We start from the raw sequence: 27,762 nt of genomic DNA, 5'->3' as shown, positions 1-27,762 counted from the left end.
AAATAGTTAACAGAATCACAGAATGGCCGGGGTTGGAAGGGACCTCAAGGATCATGAATCTCCAACCCCCCTGCCACAGGCAGGGCCACCAACCTCCCCATTTAATACTAGACCAGGCTGCCCAGGGCTCCATCCAACCTGGCCTTGAACACCTCCAGGGACAAGGCATCCACAACATCTCCGGGCAGCCTGTTCCAGTACCTCACCAATCTCTCTGTAAAGAATTTCCCCCTGACGTCCAACCTAAGTTTCCCCTCCCTCAACTTAAAACCATTTCCCCTAGTCCTGCAGTTATCAACCCTTTCAAAGAGTTGATTGCCCTCCTCTTTGTAGTCTCCCTTTATGTATTGAAACGCTGCAATGAGGTCATCCTGTAGCCTTCTTTTCTCTAGGCTGAACAGAGCCCAACTCCCTCAGCCTGTCTTCACAGGGGAGGTGCTCCAGTCCCCTGATCATCTTCGTGGCCCTCTCTGGAGTTGAGCACTCACAGATCTGAACAAAAGAATCCCTGCACTATTCCCCATTTTACTCATAGAAGTAAAAATACTCTGAGATGCTATTGCATAAAAGAAAAGGAAGATGAAGGGTCAAGCTGGCAGAGAAGGAGAGAGAGGAGAAGCCCCTTCACCTGTCAGTCTTGTTAGTTCATGTGACATTTGGAGCTGAGATGCACAGACACACTGCGACTTCATGGGCCAGTACTTACTGGTGTGCTCTGAACAAACTTCATCCCAATCAGGACATAGGAGTGGTTGCAAAGATGCACTGAAGGTCACCACACCTGATAGCATCCCTTTGAGCGTGGCCAAGAGCCAAAAGCGAGGACAGGGCAGGCAAGCCGTGATCCTCTGGAGAGCACTGCCCGGCACCTTGCAGTTAGCTAGGATTGCTGCTTGAAAACAATCCAAAATTTTGCCTTTTTTCTCTGTATGTACTTTTTCTAGACTGCTAGTTCATGAAAATAGCGCATAGGAGAGTGTCGGCCTGATCAAAGTTTTCTTCTTATGGGGACACATTGGTGACACTGCTCAGCTTTGCTCTAAGTGGCTGAAATAATAAACACAACAAAGCCACAAACCCACACATTCTGCCAGATCCCTTTGGCAAAATGTCTGCAGAGCTTTAAAATGCAACACAGAATCGGGAAGCTTCTGCCTCATAGAGAGCACTCCCTCAAGCCATTGTATGCTTTGGATCCATTTAGCGATACATTCCATCCATAAAAGGGGAACTACATTGCTGTGGAGTATGACTGCATTTTCCACTGGGGGAATGTATACTTCACCTAATAGATGTGACATGAAACCATTTTGCAGACCATCCTGTCCAAAGACTGAAGGGCATTTTTGCAAAAGGACAGAGCATCTGCAGAAGCTGTCAAGAATTGATATGCCTTTGCCTCAAGTCAAACAGTAATGTATTAGCTCTCAGTGTGATTAGGATGGACTTCTGTCTGGAACATTAAAATTGGTTCTGAATGAAAATTGCTCTTCAGAAGTTACTCTTCGTTAATGATATTATTATTATTTTATTTTAATGTAATTAGGGTCATGTTCTTAAATAATAATCGTCATTGTTACAGTTTTCTCAAGTCAGCATAGCATTACATTTAGCGATCTTAATAATGGCACAAAAGAGTTGAGAATCTCACCTGCCATGAGTACAACCTTCTGTTTCCTCATAATTTGGTTGTGCTTGAAACAGAAATTGTCCTTGAGGTGCCTTAGAAATGTGCTATCTTGATCATTATAATTACCTGAGACTGAAATGCCATCTGGTTAAAATCAAGCCTTCTTATGTGCCTTACCTCCTTCTTCAAAATGTAACCCCACTTCTCACCCTGAAAAATTAGAACAATTGACATGTTTAAGCAGTTTTCTGTTCTTACAGTTTAACAAATTGGTTTTTAATAGCTGCACTGGGCAATGAACTATCTGAGTCGAGCCATGGTGACCATTCCTATGCAGTGCTGGGCTGTTGGCTAATGAATCTCTGTTCCAAGGACTTTGGGAGGCAGGAAGAAGCACATCAGGCAGGGCCAGGGGGACGTGCTTGGTATGTTTTAATGCCTTGAAAGGACAGCACAGTGGGATGTAATGGAAAAACTGGCCTCTCTGTCTTGAGAAATAGAGATGCCACAAGTGCTAAAAAAAAAGCTCCCTATGTGCCCTCTCACTCTCTAGTAATGTAGTAATGCTGCAAGAAACAGTCTAGCCTTCAATTTAATTTCACTCAATCATGCATTTTTTACCCATGACATCACCCTGAAGTGATTATAAAATTATAGCTGGGATGCAAACTCAAGCAGAAGCTTATAGACTTTTCAGTGTGTCATAATGAGCAAGAGATGTGGTGACTTGTGTCATCTATCAGCCTGATTCCCTATGCATATATGTGTCTCGTGCTCTGCTCTGGTTAACTGTTCTCCAAGCTGCTCTGCAACAGGTCTGACAAAAAGGGGGTCACAGCCATGTGAGTGAGTCTGGGCAGGGAGGTGAGTGAGGGGTAACACATTTGTGTGATTGACCTTCTGAGGTACCATAGTAGCCCAGATGAGCACGGATCAGCGATGAGTTCACCTGCAGACCTGTAGTGAAACTAAGTTCCCTACAACTCCATTAGCCCCATCATAAATTAAAAGAACAACAAAAAAACACTTTTAATTTTCCCAAAGGGAAAAGATTAGGCAATGAAAAAAAATAAATTAAAATCAACAAACCAACAGAATTCTCCGTGCTGTAATAACAACTTTGTTCCCAACAATACAGCATAGACTTGGGGATCAGCTTTCAGAGCATGACACTACTTTCAGAAATGTCTAGTCATGATTCTGTCATAACTCCCCATCTTGTAAATATGCTTAATTTCTGTCCTAGCAGAGTATCTCTTCTTGCAGAAATAGAGAGATTTGTGCATTTATCCTCTACAGAAGTCATAATGCTACTGGAGTTTACAGACAGGTGCTCCAAATACCTGCCTCCAAACCTCATTCACTGCAAAGTTCAGTGTCATCTGGTAGCAGAAGATATTAATCACCACTGAGAAGAGCAGGCTAACATTTCTAAGCCAGGAATGGCTTGTATCTCCTTCCCAAATAGCTTACCCTAACAGTTCTTTTTATTGAGATTGATTCCCCATATTTTGCTAGTTTAGGGAATATAGTCCATTTATATTATCTTGTATTGTAAACCTAATAATTGACACTGTTATTGTAGTTACTTTATGAGCCAATTTCTTAGTACCCGAGGGTGTTTTTATTGCTACCCTTTTGGCCTTTACTTTAGAGTACTGAGAACACATGCAGTGGTGAGGAAGTGTTTTTACACACTTTGTACCAAAATTCATTGACTGATCAGTATTATTTCTTTGTTTATATCACCCTTGTGTTTTCTGTTATTCTGATTCTGGCTAGAATAGCTACCCATGTGTGTTGGTGGGCAGACTGTGTGTTGCTGTAATTTAATATCATGCCCTCCATATTCCTTACGTGAAACAGAATAGCTAAAATGTCCTGCTCTTCTCATGTTTGGTGACAGGGACCTTACACGATAGCTTGTGAGGGCACAAGGTTGGCCATTGCTCCTGCTCTCAATCTGGTGAGATTTCCTGTGTGGTAAATATTCCCCTGAGAACTGTTACTTCTTGTGGAGTGGAGTAAATATGTCAATAGAGAACCAATGGAGAACCATGAATGAGCAAGGATTATTATATAATGCTCTGCTTCTTACTCTGTGGTTTCTATTTAGCATCAGTCAGTGCCTGCAAAACATGATATCCGTAATTTTGGTTTGACAATAAGCTATCAGAACACATCACGGCTTTTCCTTTGGGCTGAACCATGGACAGATGCATATAAACATTTGTATCTTCGATATGTAATGGAAGGTGACTCACTTATAGGAGGAAATTCTCATCCACAGAACTGGGAGCCGTCACTGTCAACGAGGCATAGTGACATAAAGTTGTCTTCACTTTCAGTTTTGATTGTAAGCCTGTGGCCTGGTGGCATCCGTACAGCTAGGTTTACTCTAAAGTTGTCCTAAAACAGATGATCTAACAGAGACTGACACATACCTTCATAATTGCCAATTAGTGCAGGATAGTATGAAATATGAGCCAATTGTCTGGGCCCCGAGGCTTCTCTAGCAACAGAATTGATGGTGCCAGTCAGAAAAGTCTGCAGATTGGAGTGCCAGGAGGAGCCACAAGATCTCTGAGTCTGACTTCTTAAATCACATGGGACATAACTTTTGCCCTGTTATTTCTATCTTCATAATTCTATCTTCCTTCTCACAGACAAATGATTAGGCAAGAAGACAGAAAAAAGTGGATATAGTGTTCAAAGATAAAAAAACCAGCTACAGTCTTTTGTGTAACAACACAAGAGCATGTGTTGTTGGTCTCCATATACAAGTCCCAAAGCCCAGTGGAGCAGCCCACTAGGTACATTTAGGCAGGTTTCTTTAATTCACATGTAGACACTGTTGGTCTGTAATGAAAATAGCCTGTCAAGAGTGTATCTAAACCCTGATAATGTCAAGAAATAATTGTCTGTGATGAGGTTTCATATGGAGTCCTTAATTCCTTAGATAAAGTAATAAAATCCAAATTACTCTGTTTTTAAACATGGCTATTTCTTTGCTTAAGGCATATGTATTTAAAAGTTCACACATTTCCTCCATTTTTTTTCTTAAAGAACGTAAAAGTGGCTTTAATGGGATCTACATGGCACTTCTTGAAGGGCCAAAAATAAGGATTTTATTTTAGGTTTAATTTGATTACTCAGAATATATTTTTCCGTAATAGAGTCTTTATTAATAATTTCCTTTTCATTGGTTTTAAACTACTCTGCCATCAACAGTATGCACTCCTTGTTCTTGTCTAAAAGGAGGCCTTCTGTTCTCATTCTTACAATCTGAATCCTCAATTGTTTTTTGCAAAGGCATCACTGAGAAGAAAGAAATATTTTATCTTTATTGGAATATCCTGAGGGAGATGCCCATCTTTCAGTGTGCTGATAGGTGACAACTTTTCTCACCTATAGAGAACAACCTTTCATATGCAAGCTCTAATACAAGGTGATATAATGCTATAATGCAAGCTTCCCAGGGGAATAATCCATTTCCATTTGTAATTTTCAGTTAAATCACTAAGTTTTTCCCTGTAAGCTTTCCTGTGCCTACACAACCACTCTACCATCAAGTGATAGCTAGTGGACAAGAGGAGGACATGGTGAGCTTGGCTGTTCTGCTGAAGCACAGATGCCTGATGTCATTTGAAATGCCCCGTGGTAACTCAAATATGCACATGGGACTGGCAGATACAGCACAAGACCTATGGGAGACTTGTGATCTTCTCCAAGGCAGATTGGATACGCTGGGATGTCTCAAATGATACAAGCTGCCAGTATTCATTCAGTGAAAGAAACCCGCTTTGTCTAAAACTTAAAGCTCTCTCTTTCCCCTCTCTGGACACAGCCGCAATCCCACGAGCCCAGACAGTGCCTTGAAAATGAATAAGACTGTAACACCAGAATTCATCATCTCTTTTTATTGGCATTTTTAACATCCAGACCTAAAACTGCAAGTGACAAGGAGACAACGGCTAAGCATAATATCAACATTTTGTTAACTGTGTTTGCAAAAGCAACGAGCCCCCTTCACCCCTTGCCCTCACTGCTGGAGCAGGAACTCCCTGGTGGCTGCAGAAGCCTGCATGGATGGGGGAAATAATCTTGCTGTGGCAGGAGCACGGCATCAGCCTCCTCTCTCCCTCAGCTTCCCAAGGGCAACCTGGGGGCAAGCAGGGCCTCTTGGGCTCCTACTGCTTGTGCAGCTGCCACTGCTGTCCGCTAGCTGCTCCCTAAAGTGTCAGATGCTGCCAGTGCTTGGAAATACTGCACTTTGCAAACTCTTCCCTCCTACCCTGATGTTTTCTGTTTGTGTTTGAACTGTATTGGCAGCTACTAAGTGTCCATGCTTTTGGTGAGCTGAAGGCTTTCTCTTATGGATGTAGGAATGGTGATGCTTGGATGGGTTGCCACTGAGATGTCAGTGTCTCTTCCCAACAGGCAAAGCAGGAACATTGGAAATCACTTATGCTGCACAGGGGAATTCAGCCCTAGCTTCTCTGTGGCTGTGATGAGAATATGTTGGTGCAGGATGCTGTTGAATTCTTAGTAAGCTAAGGGTATGACCGACAAACTCCAGTGCCAGGAGAAGACCAGCTGGACCAGAGAGCATGGAGCCAATAGAAGGCTGTTCTATGTTCTACCACTGCATGCAACACTGGAGCACATTGGTTTGTGCTCTACCTTTCTGCCAGGTAGAGCAGACATGTGTACTGATACGCTCTTCTGAGTAATGGTAGGGCGTGATGAAGTTTGAAGAAGTGCATGTAGAATAGAAATAATGGGGATAGAAATAATGGGAAAGTAAGAAAACTTACTGGCATCGTCCTTGGGTTTTGTTAAGTTTACACTTTCACCTTTCCAGTTGGCCAAACTGCTGTGGTAACTAATATCATGAAAAAAATGGTTGGGTTTGATGTAATGCTGGGGTTTTGGCCTTAATGTACAGTCTTGGCTTATCTAACTATTTGTATGGGGTCTTGCAAATCCCTAACAGATTGATGCCTCTTCAAAGCCATCTGGAAGATCTACCCACTCTTTTTTCCCTGCGCTTATAATTGGAACTGCTGGCTGCCCTCTGTATCAGAGCAGTACAAAGGCTGAGAAAACAGAGAGGTCTTACACTAAACCATTTGAAAGGGCAGCAGGAGACGTCATCCATTTTGTGTATAGATATGTTTAGATAGATGTGGTAAGCCATGAGAAGTGGATGCCTTGACAGGTTACTTTTCAAAGACTGCTGATTTGCAGTGACCTCTGACTGCTCTCAAAACAGCTGAATTCTGCAGACTCTGGTAATCTGAGATAGAAACTGTTTTGAAGTCGGCTGGGTGTAAAGAGTCTGTTGCTGCCCTGGGTGTCTCAGTATCACAAGGAAAAGGAGAGCTGGGGAAAAGGGCACTGTTGCTGGAAAGTCCCTTGTGCGGTTCTGTGTGGGACAACTTTTCACAACACAATGCTGGTGTGAAAACCACATACCTATGTGCTCAGGTGTTGTCAGTCCTCCCAAACCATCTAACATCTTCCAAATGTGTGTAAAAATGTCCTGTTCCCTGCTGTGTGCTGGAGGATCCTCATATAGATATATTTAATCCACAGAAGAGGAGGCTCAGGGGAGACCTTACTGCTCTCTACAACTGCCTGAAAGGAGGTTGCAGCAAGGTGGGGGTTGGCCTCTTCTCCCAGGTAACAGCAATAGGACTATTATGACTATAATGACTTTAAGCTGCAATAGGGGAGATTGAGGTTGTTAGGAAAAATTTCTTCTCAGCAAGAGTGTTTGGGCACTGGCACAGGCTGCCTGGGGAGATGGTGGAGTCCCTGTCCCTGGAGGTGTTCAAGAAATGTGGAGATGTGGCAATGAGGGACACGTTTAGTGGGGTGTATTGGTGATTGGACAAAACGATTTTAGTGATCTTTTCCACCTCAATGATTCTATGATTCTATATTCCTGGGACAAGGAGGCTACAACAACAGTGTGAAACAGGGGGCAGCTGGGCTGGGCAGCATCATGCAACATCTCAGCTGTTGGCTGGGCTGTGCACAGATAGAGCCAAATCCCACAAGTCTATGACCAAAGTGGGTCCTGCAAGGTTTTGCAAAGGCTTGATAAATGGGGCAGATTTAGGGCAAGTTTGTACAAAATGTCTGACTGTGAAAGAGGGGCAAAGTTTAGCCACATGTGCCAGAGCATCATCCTGCGAAAGCTCTTTGGCTGAATGGCTGCAAGGTTCTCATTTTTAATGTAGGCAGAAGTTATATGTTCAAATAATAATTTCAATTTCTAAGACTGTTCCATCATTTCAAAGGTCTTAACATTGCTTTCTGATTCATTTGGAGTGACATTACCACTGTATATTATTTTCATATGTCAGTAGTTCTACAGAAAAATGCTTAAGTGCCTAAATGAACCAAAAAGGATGACCATTAACGAAGCATCATGAGCAGTCTCAGATGATTAAAGGCCCCATTGCAACTGGACAAATGTTATCTCTGCAACAGTTGCTGTGCCTGGCTCAACTAAACAATCTCTCGACAATCCAGTTTCGGATGTGGACTTCTAATTGGTGTGATTCAGCACAACACATTGGCTTTCCCAGCTGCTCTGATGTAGGGTTCTGGCCCATACCGCCCATGGTTTTATATACAGATCTGTATTTTCTTCTGCAGTAAGATCAGAATCATCTACAGCCATGTTTCAACAATACTTTGAACACTGACATTGAATTGAATGCAAAATGCTGCTTGAGTACATTAATATTGCTTTCCCTTGTTAGTCTAGAAATTATGTCAACATTAGATTTTAAAGTTAAGGCAAAGATATTTTTAGAAAAAAAATAACTGCACTGGGAATTTTCTTTGGCTTAAATTTATTCCCCATTAATTTGGGAGGAAATATATGTTTTTTCAACACTGCTTTTGTGCACACATAATACAGATCAGATTTTAATATTCCCTATGTTTATTGAGAACATAGTTCAAAGATTTGAGTGGATTTCTAACTGAGTTGCCTACATCTTTTATATATATATATATATATATATATATATATATATATATATGTATACGTATGTATGTATATAGACATACATTAGCTATCGACAAGTTGAAAAGAATGTTTATTCAAATAAAGGTCACTTCTTTCATTCTGTTTCTGGAGCTGAAAAAGAAAAATAATTCCAATTTTTAAAAAATAATGTGAATTCATTGCTGGCCTTTGAGGGGCGGTTTTAGTAAGCATATGGGGTTTATTCACATTTTGAAAGCAGCTGCTTTTATTACCTGAAAAGTACACATGAAACACTGGGATTTGGGCTGCTTTCTGTAGACAAAAGAAGAAAAAATCCTTATGGCTTTTAAAATATTTCTTTTTTCTTCTGGTGATTTATCATATTATAAAAGTATCATCAACATTTAATCCTCACATTCTCCAGTGTATAACAAACATACGTGTTTGTTATTACAGACCAAACAAACACGCACCTTCACAGCCGTGATGCTCCGCAGAAAGAAACATATGGAGATACGCAAGACTTGTTAATTTGCTCTCAAAAGGATACAGATAAAAGCAGATGCTGGGGGGGCAATAAATTATACTTTTTGTACATTTTCTATAGTGGGTTTTTTCTGTAACCCTCCTAGTTGACACAGAATTTCCTTTGCAGCATTATTTATCGCCAGCGACGTTGCTAAGCTGCCTGGGAGGGCAAATGGAAAACTTTGTGAAGTACACTTGGAGAGGGCTCTTTTAAACCAGATGATTTGTGAGTACGTCTTGGAGAGCAGGGAGTATATTTTAGATATGTTAGCTGTCTTGTAGTGGGCTTTTATGCAGTGAATGAGAGACTCTGGAAAATGTTCCTTATATAGGGAGTGTTACCAAGATAAATTTGAGTTTCTCACCAGTACAGGGGCTGTCATGTTTTCAGCATGAAGGAAGATCTTCGGCTTCTCTGCTTAAAGGCTACATCAATACTGGAAATGCTGGAAAACAACTGTTAATTTTGGGTTTGCTTCTTATAAGAGATTAACTTTTAGAGACCACCCACACCTCTCTTCAGATATCCAGCCACATGCTGGAGCACTGGAGGCATCGGAAACCATTAGTCACTTGTGGACATTTTAGGGCCTGAATGACTGGCACTGAGAGATTTTAATGGGAACTACCTTTAAGCCGGGTCTGATGGAAGTACTCACACCTACTGCTGCCTCGTGCCAGCTGTGGCATCACTTGGCATCAGAGAAAAGGTTTGTCTGTGGTGTGGCACTGCTGACCCACTGGTGCTGGCTGCCTCCTTAGTTTCACACTCAGGATTTTGGGGTTTGAACCTTTATCACATCTTCTGTTTGTCTTTTTGGAAGTGTATATTAAATGCTGCTTTAACACAGTGGTGTTTTTTTTTTGTGTGTTTTTCTTTTCAACTGTTCTTTCTTGAAATAAGGTCACTTTTAAATACACATATATGCACGCACAGTTCTGTGCACAGTGTAATTTTTAATATAAAGTGACCATTTGTATTTGAGCATCTGCAGCCAGCAAGAATCTAATGAAAACTGGCAGTGTGTTTTTTTATGCATTGGTGATCACAGCATTGAGATCAGTTGTGCCCCAGCAAATCTGAACAAAAGTGTTCTGTGCATCTGGGTGAGTGTAAAGAATAGGTTTTGCAATAGTAATACATCTGCAGAAAAAACAAATAGTAGGATAACAAAGAAAATGCCTAAGAAAAGCTATGGAAGCAGCTTTCTGGGAAGACTTGGCTGGCAGGAGGCAGAGATCTGCTAACATACGAGCAGAGGAGCCCTGTTTCTGTGTTGTCAGCCCTGTTTCTGTGTTGTCAAAGAATAGCTGTGCAGCCAATGAGGGGCAGAAAATGGGAAATGCACGTGTGGGTCTGAGAGCACAATCGGGACCTGTCTGCCTTGAGAAGGGAAGGTCCTGACTTGTTCTCAGCTACACCTTATGAATCACATCTATCTAGATTTAACCGAAATCTAAAAGCTTATGTTGCATTTGGATAATTTTTTGTTTTTCTAAAATGCATGGTGTGCACCTTTCATGCTAAGGCATATTTTGCAGTGCTCAGGAATGCCAAGATGGTATGCAGCTCCTTTCTGCAGGAACTAAGGGCACCTCAGCAAACACTGCAGCAGGAAAGGTGAGCAGTGCTATGGTGAACAGGTGAACATGTGAACAAAAATCTTTCCCAGAGCCTTGCACCACTCATGTTGATGGGAGGTTCATTGCTGACCTCAGTACCAGAAGTTTTAACTGCTGATATTGCCCTTAGAACCGATGCAGTCTGATGCAAGAGGTCCACTTTCTGTACTGGTGGGAAGGCATTGGAGAGGCTTAACACTTGACCAAGGAGAGGTCAAGTGTTTTGTTCCAGTTTTGTTCATTTTATCTCTGCTTTCAATTTTGTACGTGGAGGTTGGGGAGAGGAGGGAACAAAATCAACATAACATTTGACTTTGACAACACATTGAATGACTGTTAGGTAACATATTGGTTTTGTGAAAATTATAGAGACAATCATACATAAGTTTAGGGTGGAAGGGACCTGTATAAGTCCCTTGCTAGTCCAACCCTATACTCAAAGCACTCAAATAAACTGAAAATAAATATTACCATGACAGGTCATCCAGAAATAAGATGGAATACCTACCTGTGGTTGTAGACTTACAGTGGAATTGCAAATTTGGCCCAAGAATACTCATAAGTACATTCAGAAGTTACTCTTTGAGGCAATATTTCCGCGTTTGTTAGGTGCAGAGTACTTCTGTAAGCATTGGAGCCAGCTGGTTACCCTGACAGACACTGACAGCAGAAGAGGTCCTACCAACACGATCTGTGGGGCAGAGCCAGAGAGCACACCAGGGGCAGGACAGACATGACACAATCTGAGTGTGTTGTTTGGACTGACTTTGTTTTTGGTGGAGAAAGAAAACTGCTTCCACAAAGTAAGTCACTTACGTCAAAGACTGGCACCTATAGAAGATGAGCCAAGCTGGCACCTAGACTTGCTTCTCCTCTTCTGACTGTGGAGGGCATTAAATAACTGGTTCAGAATAGATACCTAATCTTTATGAGGCTGAAGTCCAAGGGATGAATCCTGCCTTTTAGGCTTAAAGAGACGTTGAAGAAAGTTTTATCTTTCTCAGGGCAGCTGTGGATGGGGAATGAGACAGTGGACTTTGGAGTAATTCTCCCAGAAATGTGCAAAGCTGCAAAATTTCAGAACTTATTTGGGAATCCTCAGCCATCAATAACACAGGCAATAGCGAAATAACAGCAGGACGTTTTACTTTTAAACGCTTCTCATAAAAATGAAGGGAGCAGATTGTTTATATTAACCTTTCTGGGAAATGCAATCAAATTGTCCTTGAAAAATGTTAAAGAAGAAAAACACAAGCATGACTTTCAATAGCCCTTAACAATCTGTGAACCGGCCCGTTGCTAACTGTCACACACAATGTACATTTTGTTTAGTGATTTCTGTTACACTGCCACTCTCTATGAAAATGTTTAAAAGAATAATTCAAGCTGCATGATCCCAGGTGCATAAACACGCTCTCCTCAAACCAGCAGAGAAACTGCCGAGTCTAGCAGGATTGTCAGACCCACGGGTCAATTCAGGGACTAAGAAAATCATTTCCTATTTCCCTTCATGGATTTGGTGCATGCTGGGATCGGCCAGTCTAGAAAAATAGAAAGAAGCTGTGTCTTCTGCAACAAAAACAGAGCTGGGAAATGAAAGATGCCTCGAACCCTGGCCAATTCTGCCAAAGCAGGATGGGGAAAATGCTCAGTCCCTCCCAGCCGAGGCTCACAGCAGTTGTTTCTACCGCACTGTCTGTTCTGCAGAGCCATGTCCTGCTTTGCTGACAAGGGCAGGAGTGGGACTCTGGCCCTGCTCTGGGTGGTGGTGGTTAAAAGCTCACAGCCAGACTGGAAACTTCATCTGAAGTCCTTGTGCTCTTGGCTCCTGCATTGCTTTTTTCATGGCTCTTAACTGCTCTTCAGAAGCCTTCAAAGGCACCCAACCTTTCCACTGACAAAGCAAGTAGGCTTAAGTGGAATTTCAAGTCTTAGAGCACTGCTCAGTGCCCTCATAGGAATGTATGTTTTTTCCTTTGACTGAAGCTTGGGGCTTCCCTTCTTAAGTGGGAGAAGTCTAAACAGGTCCCATTTGGACATTTTTGATAATGTTCAGGTGAGGTTATGGACAATCCTGCAGCACATAAAACTGGCCATTGTTGATCTCTGCCATATCATATTATATAATCTCTAAAATTCTTGATCTTTTCCTCATTCTTCCTCTGTTTTTTTTTGTTTGTTTGTTTGTTTGTTTGTTTGTTTTTCATGGCCAGTCTTCTTGCTCCTTGCCTTGCAGAGGCTTGGATATGCGAAGAAGTGAACAGTAGGAAAGCACGGAAAATGCACAACTTGCAGTGATCCCTCAGTGAGGGTCAGAAGGGAAATCTGTAGCAAATCACAGTTTCATTTTTCCTTTTAACGCTCTGCAAAATGAGATATGAAGGGTAGAAAAAAAGAAATGTCAAAACTAAGCAAAATTTTATATGTATATTATATCAAACACAGTAGCAAAGTCAGCAAGAGAGAAAATACACTAGAAAAAGAGCAACTCATGAACCTAAGTAAAATGCTTCAATTTCAAAAATTCTGCAATGGAAAGGTTTCAGTTTTCCTTCATCTTGAGTGTTGTTTGTCCATCTCCTTGCAGTTCAATGCCGAACTCCAATTCAAATAGCACATAATCTCTTGGAAACCAGACACTCTCAGGAGAAGGAAAGAAATGCTGTGGTCTTTCATGAATGTTTGCATCATTGAGAAGGCCACAGAATGAAAGTATTTCCTGTGTGTAACATATAATCCATTCAAAATGAGATAAAACAGTTTCTTGTACGAATTAACAGGATATTTTTGGTTTCTATAGTATCCATGCTATTATGATTTTAATATAATCAAAAACTGCTTAAGCTTGAAGCATATTAGTGAGGATAAAATGAAACACGTTTGCAGAAATTGACCTATTTCAGACCAGCAAATGGAAAGCAGAGGAAACAAGTTTATCTGTTGCGTCTACTGTCCTCATCTGCTTTACACTGGCAAAACACAAACGTTGGAAAAGCAGCTTGAAAAACATTAAACATTTCCCCATAGAAATACTTGACTGTTATGGGAAAAATCCCAAACCAGAGATTTATGGCTTGAATCCTCCTATCTGGAACTACTCAGGCTGGTGATATGTGAACTACAGGGGGTTTACATCTGTATTATCCTTTCAGAATATGCTTCCTGCAAAACCACATCTTCTATGGCATAATGGGAACGCTCAGTGAGATGGGGTAGGCAGAACATGGGACACAGACATGTAGTGAAATGCTGCATGCATACAAGGGTCTCACCAAAATACAAGTAATATGGCAGTTCAGGGACATATTTAATGGCAGAAATATTTATTTCCTTGCTTGTTGGCCAACATCTGATTTTATTTTCAGTTTTAATTAATGAATAGTCCAACTTAAAAAGGAATCAATTTTTTCTGTAAAATACTCTCTCTGCTGAGCATCACATTTTCCTTTTCAGAATTCCTAGAAGTACAGTTTACAAGCCTTACTTTTCTCTCCATTTCATGTGCCTTTTAACACTAGCGATATTACACTGCTGGGGATCTGATCTGTTCATGCTGTGGCAAAAATTGGTAGGATCCACATAGAATTGATAATCCGTTTCTTGATTGGTTTGCTTGTTTTCCCAAAACTAATTTTTCTTCTGAATTTTGGAAGAGCAGGAGCAGATTGGATTTGGGCTCCACTTGATCTAACCAAGAAGCCTTGGATTTTGATCCACACTCTTGATAAGAAAGAAAAGAAAAAGAAGCCAGCTTTGGGATGAGTACCTCCCCAGTTTACAGTGATCCAGCTCAGTGCTCTGCTTCAGCACAGGAGCGAACCACAAATGCTTGAGCTGCAAAAAGCTTTCTTAAAAACAAAGAAAACAGACACTCAGGCATGATGAAAACTACTCCAGTTGTCTTAGAAAGAAAGGGCTTTGTGGCCCCAAAGGATACTTGTGGATTTATTCTAAACCTTTATCAACTTGTTCTGCATGATTTAGCTGCAGTGGAAGCCTGATGCTGCTGCACAGCCTATTACACCTACCTAAAGTGACTCTAGCACAGATAATATACTGCAACAATCATATTTTGCACAGAGTTTTACTGCTGTTGACAGCCACTGGATTGCAGGCTGTTGCCCTGACCCCATGTCATCTTAGTGCTGCCATCACACATAGCAGTAACCTGCTCTGTAGTGCTTTTGTGTGCATATGATCAAGAGCAATGAGTGGTGGGAGGTGCATTGGTGTAACATGAACACAATCTCGGATTAATGATATTCTTGACTTCCACAGTTAGCCCTTTACAATTTATGATGATTTTGATTTATCTCCCATCTTTGTGCTTACTTTGGGGTTCCTGGCTACACCTTCAGGAGAAAAAAAAAACTATGCAGAAAGAAATGTTGAGTTTTTCTCTTACTAATTTCTGTCACAAAATGGAACTGAGAGAGAAAAATCAGTAGCTTTCAAACACTATTATCTTGCTAGCGATAGCTCTCGTCACATGACAGTTCTCAAACTGATAAGGTGTTCCAAACAGCCAAAAGAGGTTTTTCAGTGCCCAAGCTCTGTCTCTTCAGCTTGCAAATGTTTTCAAACATAATTTCATGCCTGCTTTCTGACAGCTCATTAAACAAAGGCCTCTTGGTACATATAGTGCCCATCTTCCTGCTGAGAATGTAACATATTTATGGTGTTTGCAGATTGCTGGCTGTTTGCTCTCCTGCTTCGCAGTGTCCTGCCTGCCAAATGCTTATCAGTGTAGCAGAGGTGACAGTCTTCCCCATTTGTGTAGGTAGCAATGGTCTTGTGTTTGACCCGCGGAGGCAAGAAGCAATATGATTAGAAGAAGCTCTGCAAGCAATAGATAAAAGCAATCACGCAGGGAGAGACAGTGAGGAAGAGCTCAGGGGAGGAGGCTGATGTTGTGGAAGCTGATAGCTTGCATTCAGGGAAAGTGCTGGCAGTTAGTTAGCGAGACAGCTGGTTACATTCAGACCTTGTGGGATTTCAGCTTCAGACAAAGCAAACAACGATTCGGGAGCCCTGAGAAGCTATCTGGAATGACGTACAAGGGCAATCAAAGCTGCTCACTTCTAATTATCTGCCTCTCTCCTGCCATTAAACTATCATTATTATACATTCAAACCAATAAAGTTTAGTGAATTTAGCACCTTCTATTTTCTTTAAAAGCTGGTGCCAAAACTCTGTTTCCCTTCCTAATGGAACAGATGAAGACATCTTTAAGCCAGCCGCTACCATTCATCCATCTGTCCTCTGAGGGCAGCAGGGGACGAGGAGCAGGTTTCTGCCTGTACCACCACCAGCAGCTGAAGTATCTGTTCCACTTCACCAGAGTAACAAAAGAGCTAATTGGGTTTTGTTTTTTAGAGAGTTTTATTTTCTTTTTAACTTCTTGTCAAACCTATCACCAGTCGGTATCAAAAGAAAATGCAGTGGCAGCTCTGTTCAGCTGCCAAAACCTAATCAACACAGAGGAGCTTTCGAGTGGCTGTCAGGCAGGATTATGATATTAATCCTAACTATGTGCATGTTCCAGGAAAAGGAGCATCACTTTAACTAAAAGTCAGAGGGTGACAGGTAATGAAGGACAAATATTTTACAGCTCAAAGGATGTTTCTGTCCCCACATTAGGTGAGCTGTCTAATTACAGCTGAGAGAAGCAGCAGCACCTGTGCATGTTTGCTGCTATCTAACCACATCTCATACAAATAAACAGGTACCGAGTCACCCCCAGCACAAACATAAGGTTTCAAGAAACATTCAAGCCACGAGGGAGCAATGTTTGTAATTTAGTAGGCAGCTCTTCCTGCTCTGAGTCAGTAGTGAATCAAGAGTTTTAGGACCTTCCTCTGCCATGGAGGGTCACTTTGGGATTGGACACAAATTCAAGGCTCCACATAGTTTTTGCCATTAGTGACAAGGTGGCATTATTTATAGTATCAGTCAAGCTGAATGCTAGGTCTGACTCCCAAATGGAAAGATGGGTAACATGACTGGCTTGGCTGCAGATAAAATAATATGGGTAACATTCCTGGCTTGACTGCAGATAAAATAAGATGGGCTGGGATTCATCAGAGTAAATGCATCCTAAGTTGGACATCTGAAACAGAACAGACGAATCATAGCCTATGTTTCTGAATATTGTGCCACTTCTTTCCATGTCTAAAGTTAGATAAGCTGAATCCCATCTGCAAGGACTCCAAGCCCAGTATTCCAAGACAGGGATATCAACTTCTGCCTAACAAGTCCTGATGTACTGACAGCCTTAACGCTACAGTGATGCAAGTTTTATTGCCTCCCCGTCCTGTCTATTAAGTGCTAAGCATCAGTGCTAGCCAGACACCATTTGCTTTCCCTAAATAAATTCTGGAGATAGAATCTTTCTTTTTTTTTTTTTTTTTTTTTTTTTTTTTCATGGGTGCTCACAGTATATTATCTGGAGAGGAGCATTTCTTATCTCAACAAAACTGTTTACAGAAGGAAACAACCTTCCTGCATGTGAACTTCCTCCTCACATTTCAGGAAGGAAGATTTTCATAGATTACCTCACTAACAAATCCTCAATGTTGAGGATGAATCTATAATAATTGTGGTTTTCAGCTACTGTGCAAGACATAGGGAGGATCTGTTGCTCAAGTATCACAGAAAGTCTGGAAGAATGTCCTAGAGAAGTACTGTGATGCAGTACTGTGCAAAGCCAGTAAAATGGCTTTGGCTCACAAGGAGTCTTAAAACAATACTCTTGTTTTAAAGACATTAAATCTTACAGAATTTTCTCCATCTACAGACTGTGGTGCATCATGAATCCCAGTTTCTTTTGCAGGACCAAGTAGGGAGGGTCTATTTTTAACATCTGGCCCAGGATCCTTTCTAGAGCGCTCTGAGTTGTCACTGAACTAAAGGTAAAGAAAATTTGTTATTTTAGTGTATGTTTTTCCCTGTGTAATGCGCTACTACATCGGTCAATTTTGTTCTCTGTAATACATCAAAGCAATGGGAGTGCATTAAGAACCAAATGAGGGTCTTGGCCTCTCATCTTCGTTTTATCTCCCCCAATAATAATGAAGCTGGGTTACTTCCTAGAAAATAACAAATTGATATAAACAGCACTGGTTTGCCAGCTACTGTCATTGCTGATGGATAGTACTACAGCCTGAATGGGTTGTCCACACAGCTATTTGTCAGCACTGTCTGTGAGGAGCTCTGTGATAACACACTGTGCTAAATTCACTCTCGTGTCTACAAAGGAATAAAAATTGGCTCATTTGAGTCAATAGATGTCACACAGAGTAAACAACAACAAAAACAGGACACAGTTACATTGCAGCCTCACCAGAAAGATATCCTTACTGTGGAAAGAGCTGATGCTTTAGATGCCTGGAAACCCAGATAGATACTGCTAAGGCTAGTTCACTGTTGCTCTGCTATCATTTTGTCAGTAGAATGGAATATATTTGCTGTTTGCATTCACACACAAAAAAAGTGTTTTTGCATTAATCGCCTACATTTCTGTTCTTGCTTGCAAACACCGTTGCAAAACTGGCAATGATCACTCCTTCTAGTTCTATTTAGATCACAGGTAAAATTTGTTGATGTGTAGATATTTCTTAAAAAACAAAAAAGCTTTAAAATATGTTCAGTTTCTCTGAATCAGGGTTATTAGCTGAAGTCTGTTTGTTGCACAGTTGATGAAATGGAGGATGTGCAATGTGAAAAAATGAAACACAGAACTCTGCTTCTGTGCACCGGGGCACTCCTCACTCCCTGTCTCTTGGCATGCTGTGGGCTTCCTTTGTATAACATCCCTTCATACTGCAAGATGACTGCATCAAAATACTGAATTACATAATGTTGAGTGTAGGACAACATCATCAAGCACCATCATCAAGCACCATCAGCACTGCAGAGTTATCAATCCCTTGAAAGGGTGGAAGGCCTCCTGGGTGGCATGGATAAAGAAGAGGAGGCTCAGATGGGGCGTTTCAAACTTTTTCAGGAATCAATGAGTGCTCTGCCTGTTCTGCAGGGAGGTTCATTTTGCAGTTTTCCCAAGGCAGGATGGATAACATGTCTTCACCAGTCTAGTTATGGCACAGTGTTGCTAAAGGCTTTTAGGTTGCTGTTCCTCACAGTCAGAGCTCAGTTTTTAATGCTAATAGCACAGCATCTTTTCCCTGAGCATTTGCTTTGAGTTATCATACCCTATACCTATCTTCTAAAGATAGAAAAATGAAAGACCTTACCTTAGAAAACCCCCTATGCATATTTAGTGGTCAGAGACTACTACAGCTTTCGCCCAGGCTTACTGAGCTCACCAATTGCCACGGCATCTCAGAAAGTCAGGCAATCCAGGACCGAGTACAGAGAAGCAGACAAACTGGCCAAGACTGAAGTCACATCTTAATTTCCTTCATCTCGAAGTTCTACCTAGAAGTCTAAGTGTGACCAACATTCAGTTGTCATGTTCTACAGAGGCTGGAAGGACAAGAAAGTACTGCTTTGATAATAAATTGCTCAGCACTACCTGCGTAGCATATTTGTTCCCAGAGTTAGCCTAATTCAGTTGTCGAGTACAAGGCACACTGCACAAGGTTCACAGAGCCTGAAAAAGCTGTCACACTGTGTATGATGCTATCTTAATTGGCCAAGCTGAAGCGAAAGGCTGAAACTTGATCAGCTGTTGGATTAGGAGACTATGTGAGTAGAAACAAAGAAATGACCCAAAGTAAATGAATACTTCAGTACTAGAAAGGTTACAGCTTGACCACACACATTCTTTAATAATGCATTTCCAACATAAACAGAGCCACAGGGACTTGGCATAGAAGACAGCTTCTCTTTTTTGCAGGTCATCAATATACCATGTTTACATTGTCAGCCTGGTCTCAACAGTGTTAAATTATAAATTAGACTCAGTGCAAGAAGAGATGTAAACACTGATCTGTACACTGTATCAGCCAGAACATAGGCTGAGCAATTCCATCCCTTTCAGGTAAAGACTTTAATGGGAAGCTTGGGAAAAGCTGGACTCTGGAAAAGTTTCAAAGCAAATCTTTAAAGGTGTTTGGGGCATCGCTTGGGAACAATTTCAGCTAAGCGTCATTTTGTAAGGATGTCCTTGGAGTAGCTTGCATGCAGTGTATGGTGAAACTACAGCTGTCTCTTATGGACAATCATCTGCAGCATACAATATTGAAACATCAAAATGCCGGTGACAGCATTGGTGACAGGGGCCAGTTATTCCAGTTTTTTTAGATTAACAAATGATGACAGTCTTCAAAATACCCAGCTGGAAAGAAAAGCAATTGCTCTGGGAATGCAAGGAAGGGCAGGCAACAAAAACATCTGGAGAAAGCACAAATATTTTCTGTTTGGACTGTGACCTGCAGGTGACAGCAGAAATCCCTTGGTTTCTCTCTATAGCAATTTCCTCTATTGAAAAATTAATAATAAATATTTCCTGAAAATTAATTATGAAATTTTATTGATACCGTAGGAGAAAAAAATATCAGCCAGTTGAAACTCTGGAGAATTGTTGCTTTTGTAGATATCTGGGAAGATCTTTGAAACACCAAGTTTTGCTAAGTTTTTGCTAGGTTTCAAAGCACTCTGTGCACTAGCAGTAAACAAATATGCAGAAGGAGAAAAGCAGAAGCTCAAATGAAGCTTCAGTGTTACATCAGAGGAACTGAATGCAAAGACAACCCACACAATACTAACATCAAAAATCACAGAATCATAAAGTCAATAAGGTTGGAAAAGACCACTACGAAGATCTAGTCCAACTGTCAATCCATCCCCACCATGCCCACCAACCCATGTCCCCATGACCCTCAGTGCCACTTCTACATGTTTCTTGAACACCTCCAGGAGTGGTGACTCCTCCACCTCTCTGAGCAGCCTGTTCTAATAAGTCATCACTCTTTCTAAGAAGACATTTTTGCAAATATTCAACCTAAGTGAACCAGCCCAACATCTCAGATGTATCTCCAGTTTAGTTTACTCTCATTGATAGCTAATGACATCTGATGTTGGGACACACTGTGAGGAAGTTATTTGGGCAGCTTTGCTTGGGGAGACTGTTCCTGCTCTGGAATTTGGCATGGAATGTGCTTAAGGGCAAGTTCAGTGTACTGAAATGGCCATAGAGCCCTTCTAAGTGGTCACCTCTAAAGTGCCATTCCCCTTTACATGAGCATGGTGTGTATGCTCAGAAGAAGAGAGACTTTGAGGGATTTTTTAAAATTCATTTATGCATTTCCTATTGTGCCAGCCAAATCACAATACACATAACTGGTACAGGAGTGGAGTAATGCACACCTGAGCAGCACCCTCAATTCCTGTTTTTAAAAAATCCATTTTACCCTGTGAATTACAAAGTATAAAGTCCTTGTAAGAACTTTTCTGCTATTTTGTTTTGGCAAATGTGTAGATCTGTACCAGAACTTTCTTCTATATGTTTTCCTGAGATTTTTTTTCCAGCTAAACAAATAATATGACAATTACAATGTGTTTATCAAGATTTTAGACTTCAGACTTCCTTTTGCTCCTTCCTAAGCCCCCCCCCCTCCCCCACTCCAATCAGCAAAATAACCAGTGAAAATTTAAATAAAGGGAAAGTCCCTGTACTTCCTATGATCTCCATCATCTGTCTGACAGGGGTTTGGGTCACTGGTGTTTCCTTTTCTTTTATTTTACCCACCACTGACACTAAAGCTAATTGGAAGGGTTTCTGGTGTGCACAGGAGCCTGGGAACAAAGAGCTGTTGGTAAGCCAAATTTTGGACTCTGGGTTCACATCCACATTCCTCTAAGAAGCTGTGCTCAAATTTGCAATCATGGCAATTGTGGGCATTCTGCCTGTAAAGGCAAGGCTCAAATGTGAACCAGTGCTGTCCTCTTCCTGCCAGGAAGCTAACATGTTCGCTCCTGGGTAGAGGACGGGTAATTACCAGCCCACAGGCAATGTGCATAATCGGGGATTTGGAGCCCCAGCCTGAATTTGCATTGCAAGCTAACCCGCTAGTACAGAGATATTCTTTCCTCTGAGGTCAGGAGTGATTTCACTTTCTGTGGTTCAAATGTCTCTAACTGTAGTGATTTGTGGGGAATCATATCTTCTTAGTCCTTGAGAATCATTTTTTGGTGGTCCATTTTTGAGCATGTAGTTTTGTCACCTGCACACATGAAGAAGCAGATTTTGGGCACTAAAACCCATACATGCTTAAGGGAAGCTAGGCAGTAATCCCCATGGAAATGCAGCTCATAGTAATAACATGGGCAAGATCACCCAACTGCACAAATTGCTATTGATCCAGCTGGGAATCTGATCAAACGTATTTGTCTTTATTACCAACGCAGTGAGTGCGTTGGATGGGGAGGTGATTTCATTTACTGCTGGTTGTGTCAGGGCAAATCTTGCAGTCCCTGAAATGCAAGTGAGTTGCACTTGTTCAAAGCCTGTGATCCTTTGGAGTTTCACCTACTCACTGATTAGTTGTAATGTTTTATAAAAAGGAGCTAAAAGGGTGTCCAGTGAATATAAGAATTACTCAATTCCCTGTAATTGCTAAGTAGCAGTATCACACTACACTTAACAGTAGCAAAATTTCTTATCCTGTGATAAAAAGCAGTCAACACCTTCCATCCTAAATAGTTAAGACCAATACAATAACAGATGAGTCACATGCCATTATTTTCCAAACATAACATTTCACACATGGCAGTGAAATTAGAGTTAGCATCCAAATTACAGCTGTAAAAGCTTTGAAGAAACCTGATGAACAAAACATATTCCTACTTGAGAAAATAGAAACTTCCACACTTATAACACTGGCAAGACCTTGATGAAGATCAGTGGGCAGTGGCAGCTTGGACCCTGAGGTCACATTTTCTTCCCCTTACCAGGCACCGGTATTCAGTGGCACTTATGAAAAGAGATGATTGTGTGAGGCCAGCTTTCCAGAGTCAGTCACTGTGTTGGAGCTGCATCAAGGCAGGGTGAACCAGTAAACTGCCTTTCCACCCTGCAGATGGGTCACAGGTGGGATTTACAGAAACAGGCCTCTAACCCCTCTAGAAATAGATCTGAATTGAAGTCAATGGGAATTAGCCAATGGAAACCCTGCTCTAACAATTTGGCTTGAGTTCCAGCTTGTTGCAGTGACTTTCAATTTATTGCACCTCTTCAACCTGCTTTCAGGTAAATCCATATCATCCAATCCTTACCTTCCATTTCTCATTTTACAGGTTCCTGGTAAGAGCTGTGTGATGAAGAAAGCTTCGCTGTCTTTTTCCTTAATCCAGCTAAGCTCCACCTCTCTGCAGAGCTCTGGTTTCCAGGTGAAATCTCACAACCAGAGGGCTTCCCAGAGAGCCCATTAGTAGTGCTGTCTTTGCAGCTGGGGAGGTCACAGTGCACCCTCCCACCCAGCTGAGCTAGCTGATCTCCAAATCACTTCTCCTGCCAACTCTAGAAACAAGAGAGCATCTCCGCCTCCTTTAACTACTTATTAGTTATAGCCTCCACTGTGGAAATACAATGAATTTGGCATGAAATGACAAAACAGAGTTGTTTATCACTCTATAAACCCTAGAGGGCCAAATGATTTTGACACTCAGGCAGTGGAGTGATTACAAATCAAACATTTGAGCTGCAGCAGTCCCAGGGCTGCTGCTCTCTCTCAGCAATACATCCTCTTCTGGTTCTTTGCCTGCCAGCTTATTTCCAGTCTCTTTCTATCGTCCATTTTACAACAGTACATGGGTTTCAGCTTGATGTTTGCATCCCTCCCTACACCCTGGAAACAAGAGAAGAAAGTAGGAACAGGCAATCACACCACTGGCTGTTGGATCCCAGAGTGGTATGCCCTAAGATAGCTTTTGTGCTATGAAGAGGGATCTTGGGCATGCAGATTTCCAAAATAAAGGTTAGAACCTGTAATTCCAACCATTTTTACTTGTTAATACAAATTTTCTTTGTAAATCCAGTACAGAAAGCTTTAATTCCTTCTGTGAAATAGAGCCATGTCTTTTTCTCCTTGGTCAGCAGGTAAGATTTGGCTTTTTAACTCTCATGATCAAAATTAGTATATTAGTATTAGTATAGTAAGTACCACAAATTCAGCTTCTGTGTGCCAAACCAGTGTCTTTATATTCCACCAAATCATGTTTCATATTAAAGCTAATAATCTGAATACCTGCTCTTTATCATAAGAAGCTGGAAAATAAGCTTCCTTATAAAGTCCCAAACAGTCACTGATACCAGGAAAACAATCCCTCTAGCAAATCTTGTTCTTTCATTGTATTTCCTGTCACACTTATGCTATTTGTTTATGCATTAGGAGCTCTTGTTAAGAAAATGGCAAGTGGGTTAATGGAGAGTTTTCAAATACTTCTCTTATGTGACTGAAGTCCCTCTGGGATCGATTTAATCGTTCCTACAATGAAAGCGGTACAGTCTTAAGGTTCTCCAGCTCAGATAAACATCTTTAATCACTTTCATGTTGAAATAAAAGGAGCTTGGGAATGTGAAACTTTAGTACACTTTGATTCCTGAAAAGAGAACTTAGGGACATGTTGCAGATACATATATAAATCATCTTGCTAACATTAGAGGAAGGATTTCCTATAAGGCTTTCAGGATGCTTTAATGTGAGTAGCTCCTATTATTGCAGCTAATATATTTTGCACATGTGAGCTGTTCTTTGGATGCCAGGAATGCAGCTGTACAACTTCAGCTTCACCCTGAAGTTGAAACTGGTCATTATCGAATGTGTTGTTCCATATCAGCCTGAAGACAAGTTCTGAAGTTTAACTTGACTGGAAATTTGCCAAGCAGTAGACTCAATCCCACGTGCAGATGGGACTCCCATCGATATTAATGGAGAAAATAATAAGTACCCTAACAAACTCATAACGAGGTAGGCTGGTATCGGGCTTAATTATCCATGTTCATGCCAAGGATTGTCTTTGCCAGCAGGTGCTCCTGGTAATAAGTTACCTGGAATGAACCATCACAGAAAACAGTGAGGCCCTCTTTGTTTTTTTTTCCTAATGATAAGCATTTAATCCATCACTGGAGCCAATTAGCAGGCAAGGCAAATAGAGCTGTACTGCTGCTCCATGCCTTGTTTCTCTACTTGCACATGAATGATGCCATTAATAGTGGAAGTCGGTGTCCACTTTTGCTCTGGGGGCTCTTTGCAGTGCAGTGGGAAGCGGCCCTGCCACTGCTGCCTACCTGTCTTCTCCATGCACCACCAATGCCTGATAGACACGGCAGAGCTTCCCTGCTTAGAGAGAAGGCAGCTTGCTCTAAATACTCCTCCATGCCTATCTTTGGATAACAAGCAATAAAATGTGAGTGTAACTTCAGGTCTTTGCAGGGGAGGGAAAAATGAGTTCTACAGGATTGTGCCTGGGACTTCTGGTGGCACAGATGCTCTTCCAGAACATGCCAGCATTGCAGAGTGGGATCCTGATTCCTGGCCATTCACAAGTTTATTAACTTCAGCAAATGACACAGTGAAAATATCTTTTCTCCCATTAAATGGAGGCAAGAATGGACTCTGTAGCACGAGTGACATAGCATGGGCAGAATGAGGTCCTGTCCACTTTCATTTCAGTGCCTCACCATTATCTTTGAATTGAAGGACAACATTAGTCTATTTTAGATGTTCTTCTCTTGCTGCAGTAAAATAAGACTAGTTTGTTTCAACATCTTGAAAAGAAAAATCACTGCCCTTCTAACACCTTCAGAAGGTTTTGTGGTTTTGTTGTATCTGATTATTGCTGCATGCCTTGCATTCTCAGGAACTTTACTGCTCCTTTTCATTAAAATTGTTTTTACTACATTCTTCATGTAAAGAACATGTCTACAGGCAAATAGACACAAAGGTAAAAACTAGCAGGAAGTAAACAGTCAAATGAAGTTCACATTCAAGAAGTTTTGTTCCACCATTTCTGCAGTCCTTATTTTTTTTTTTTAATATCTGCTATATTTTCAAGCCACGAAAGAGAAATATAAGAGATTTAGCACACAGAGCATAACCACTTGCTACCTCAAACTCATTTTTAAGGTTTCCCTTTCCTTGGGAATTTCTGTTGAAATCATTTCAGTGATTGAATCTCGTTTGCTCCAGGACTCAAGGTGGGGGGGTGTGGAGGGGTTACCAGAGGGAAAAAAAGGAGCATGTTGTCTACAGCGTGACAAAGAAAATTAGCCACATAGGTATCGTTTACTTTTTTTCCTTTTGTGGCCTCTAATCCTCTATTTACATGAAGTATATCTATCACAAACACCCCAATATTTTCTGCAGGTTAAGACGAACTTGGGTCATTTAACAGACCCAAATTAATCAGCTCTCTAGCGTGGCCTCTTTCCTACTAGATGTGTACAAATGTAATGGTCTTGCAGCCCGGAGTCCAAAACCAGAAATCCACCCTTCTGGCTACTCCAATGATTATAGCTGCTTTTCCTACGGCCTCTGCTGTTGAATTACTTAAAATTTTAGTTTGATATATTTTACTTATTACAGTCAGCTGATAATGCTACCAATCCTTCTGTTTTAGTGGGCAATATTCCAGGTCTCTCATTGAGATAAACTACCCAGTCTTCAGCCTCATAGTTTATCCACTTCAGAACCAGATTATTGTCTCATAAAACTGTTGAGATGGTGCAGTTAATACTTGCTATTATTTTAGAGCCCAGAGACGTAATCTTCATCATAAAGATTTAAGTCCTTTTTACATGCTTAAAGTTTTCAAACTATGGGTCATATCCTGCCATTGATTTTTACGCAAAACTTCCAGTGTGTTTTTTTTGTTTTTTTCTTTTTTTTGAGTAATTGGGTTCTTTCCTCTTGCGATTTCACACCACAGGATCAGAATGATGAAATCGCATTCCTAATACAAATTTATGAACTTTGTATCATCGAATTGGTGCTATAAAACAAAATCATTTTCAGTCCAAAGGGCATGTATGTGTATATTTGACAGATCGGTGCATCATTCTGCAAGCAACCATTTTTCTTAATACCAGCCAGCGAAACAAAGTTATACGTGAGTGATGTTGCTATTATTGAACTGATGGTAAGCCCAAGTGCTGTGCTGTTCCCTCCCTGAAATCATTTGATACAACAGTGGCAATCCCCATTCAAACACTACAAATCAAAAGACGCAGCCTCAACTTCAAAGGGAAATTGAAATGTCCAGATGAAAGTCGAGATGAAAGTCCAGATGGAAAGACAAGTGTGCCTTGGTTTGGCTCATCAGATAAGTGTGGGACCAGGTGCGCGTTTGAATTTTCCCTCACAATCTCCATTCTTTTTTGGGGGGCTGAGGTTAGGACATGCAGATCTGTTGCCCCAACTATAAAGGTTCTCTGTTATTTCAATATTCAAAATAAGCAGAAGTTTATAAGAGCTGAATCCCATTTTTTTTCCCTTTTATACAATTACATATGCACTTTTATGTTTGTTTCCTGTTTCTTTTAAATAAAGCAAAAATAAAGCAGACTCGTGGAATGGCAAATAATTAAACATATGAAGATGAAAGAGAGTGGAAAATTAAGCACCCATTCAATAGCTTGCTGTGACTGAATGTTAGCTGTTTCCTTAGGACAGAGCCTGGGGAGTCTCATCTGGATTATCAGGAAGGGATCTAAATACAGTATAACCGTCTTGGAGCTCTCCTTCTTTTCCCACTACTGTAACTGTCATCTGTCAACCCCTTGATAAGGGGATTTCCCTGTCAGCTAAAAGAAAGAAGTAAAATGATCTAACAGTATTGGTTTTCTTCCCCCCCCCCCCCCCAGTTATTTGCTATGGTATCAGCATAGCAGCATTTAAACCAAATTCTAGCAAAGTCTCTGCTAGGAATAGGCACACTCAGGCACTTGGTTCTGTTTGAATGGGATTCATCCCTCCAGATTTTGCTTTATGAGGGCTGGTTGCCTTCAGCC

The 27,762-nt window shown here is 41.1% G+C and overlaps 1 long non-coding RNA gene across 3 annotated transcripts in view; it reads right to left on the bottom strand.

Moving 5' to 3' along the window:
- The window catches only part of LOC125695714 (uncharacterized), a 195,299-nt gene that overhangs the window by 27,765 nt on the left and 139,772 nt on the right, over positions 1–27,762 (bottom strand). Inside the window, exon 5 of one of the 3 annotated variants that reach the window (XR_007378041.1) lies at positions 8,735–13,153. The exons of the other annotated variants lie outside the window; for them this stretch is intronic. This is a non-coding gene — a long non-coding RNA (uncharacterized LOC125695714). Of the gene's footprint in view, positions 1–8,734; positions 13,154–27,762 lie in introns of those variants that run through there. 3 annotated transcript variants of the gene reach the window in all.

The sequence above is a fragment of the Lagopus muta genome, chromosome 7 (assembly GCF_023343835.1).
Source record: "Lagopus muta isolate bLagMut1 chromosome 7, bLagMut1 primary, whole genome shotgun sequence".
Classification (NCBI taxonomy): domain Eukaryota; kingdom Metazoa; phylum Chordata; class Aves; order Galliformes; family Phasianidae; genus Lagopus; species Lagopus muta.
This window is presented reverse-complemented; position numbering and strand designations above follow the sequence as displayed.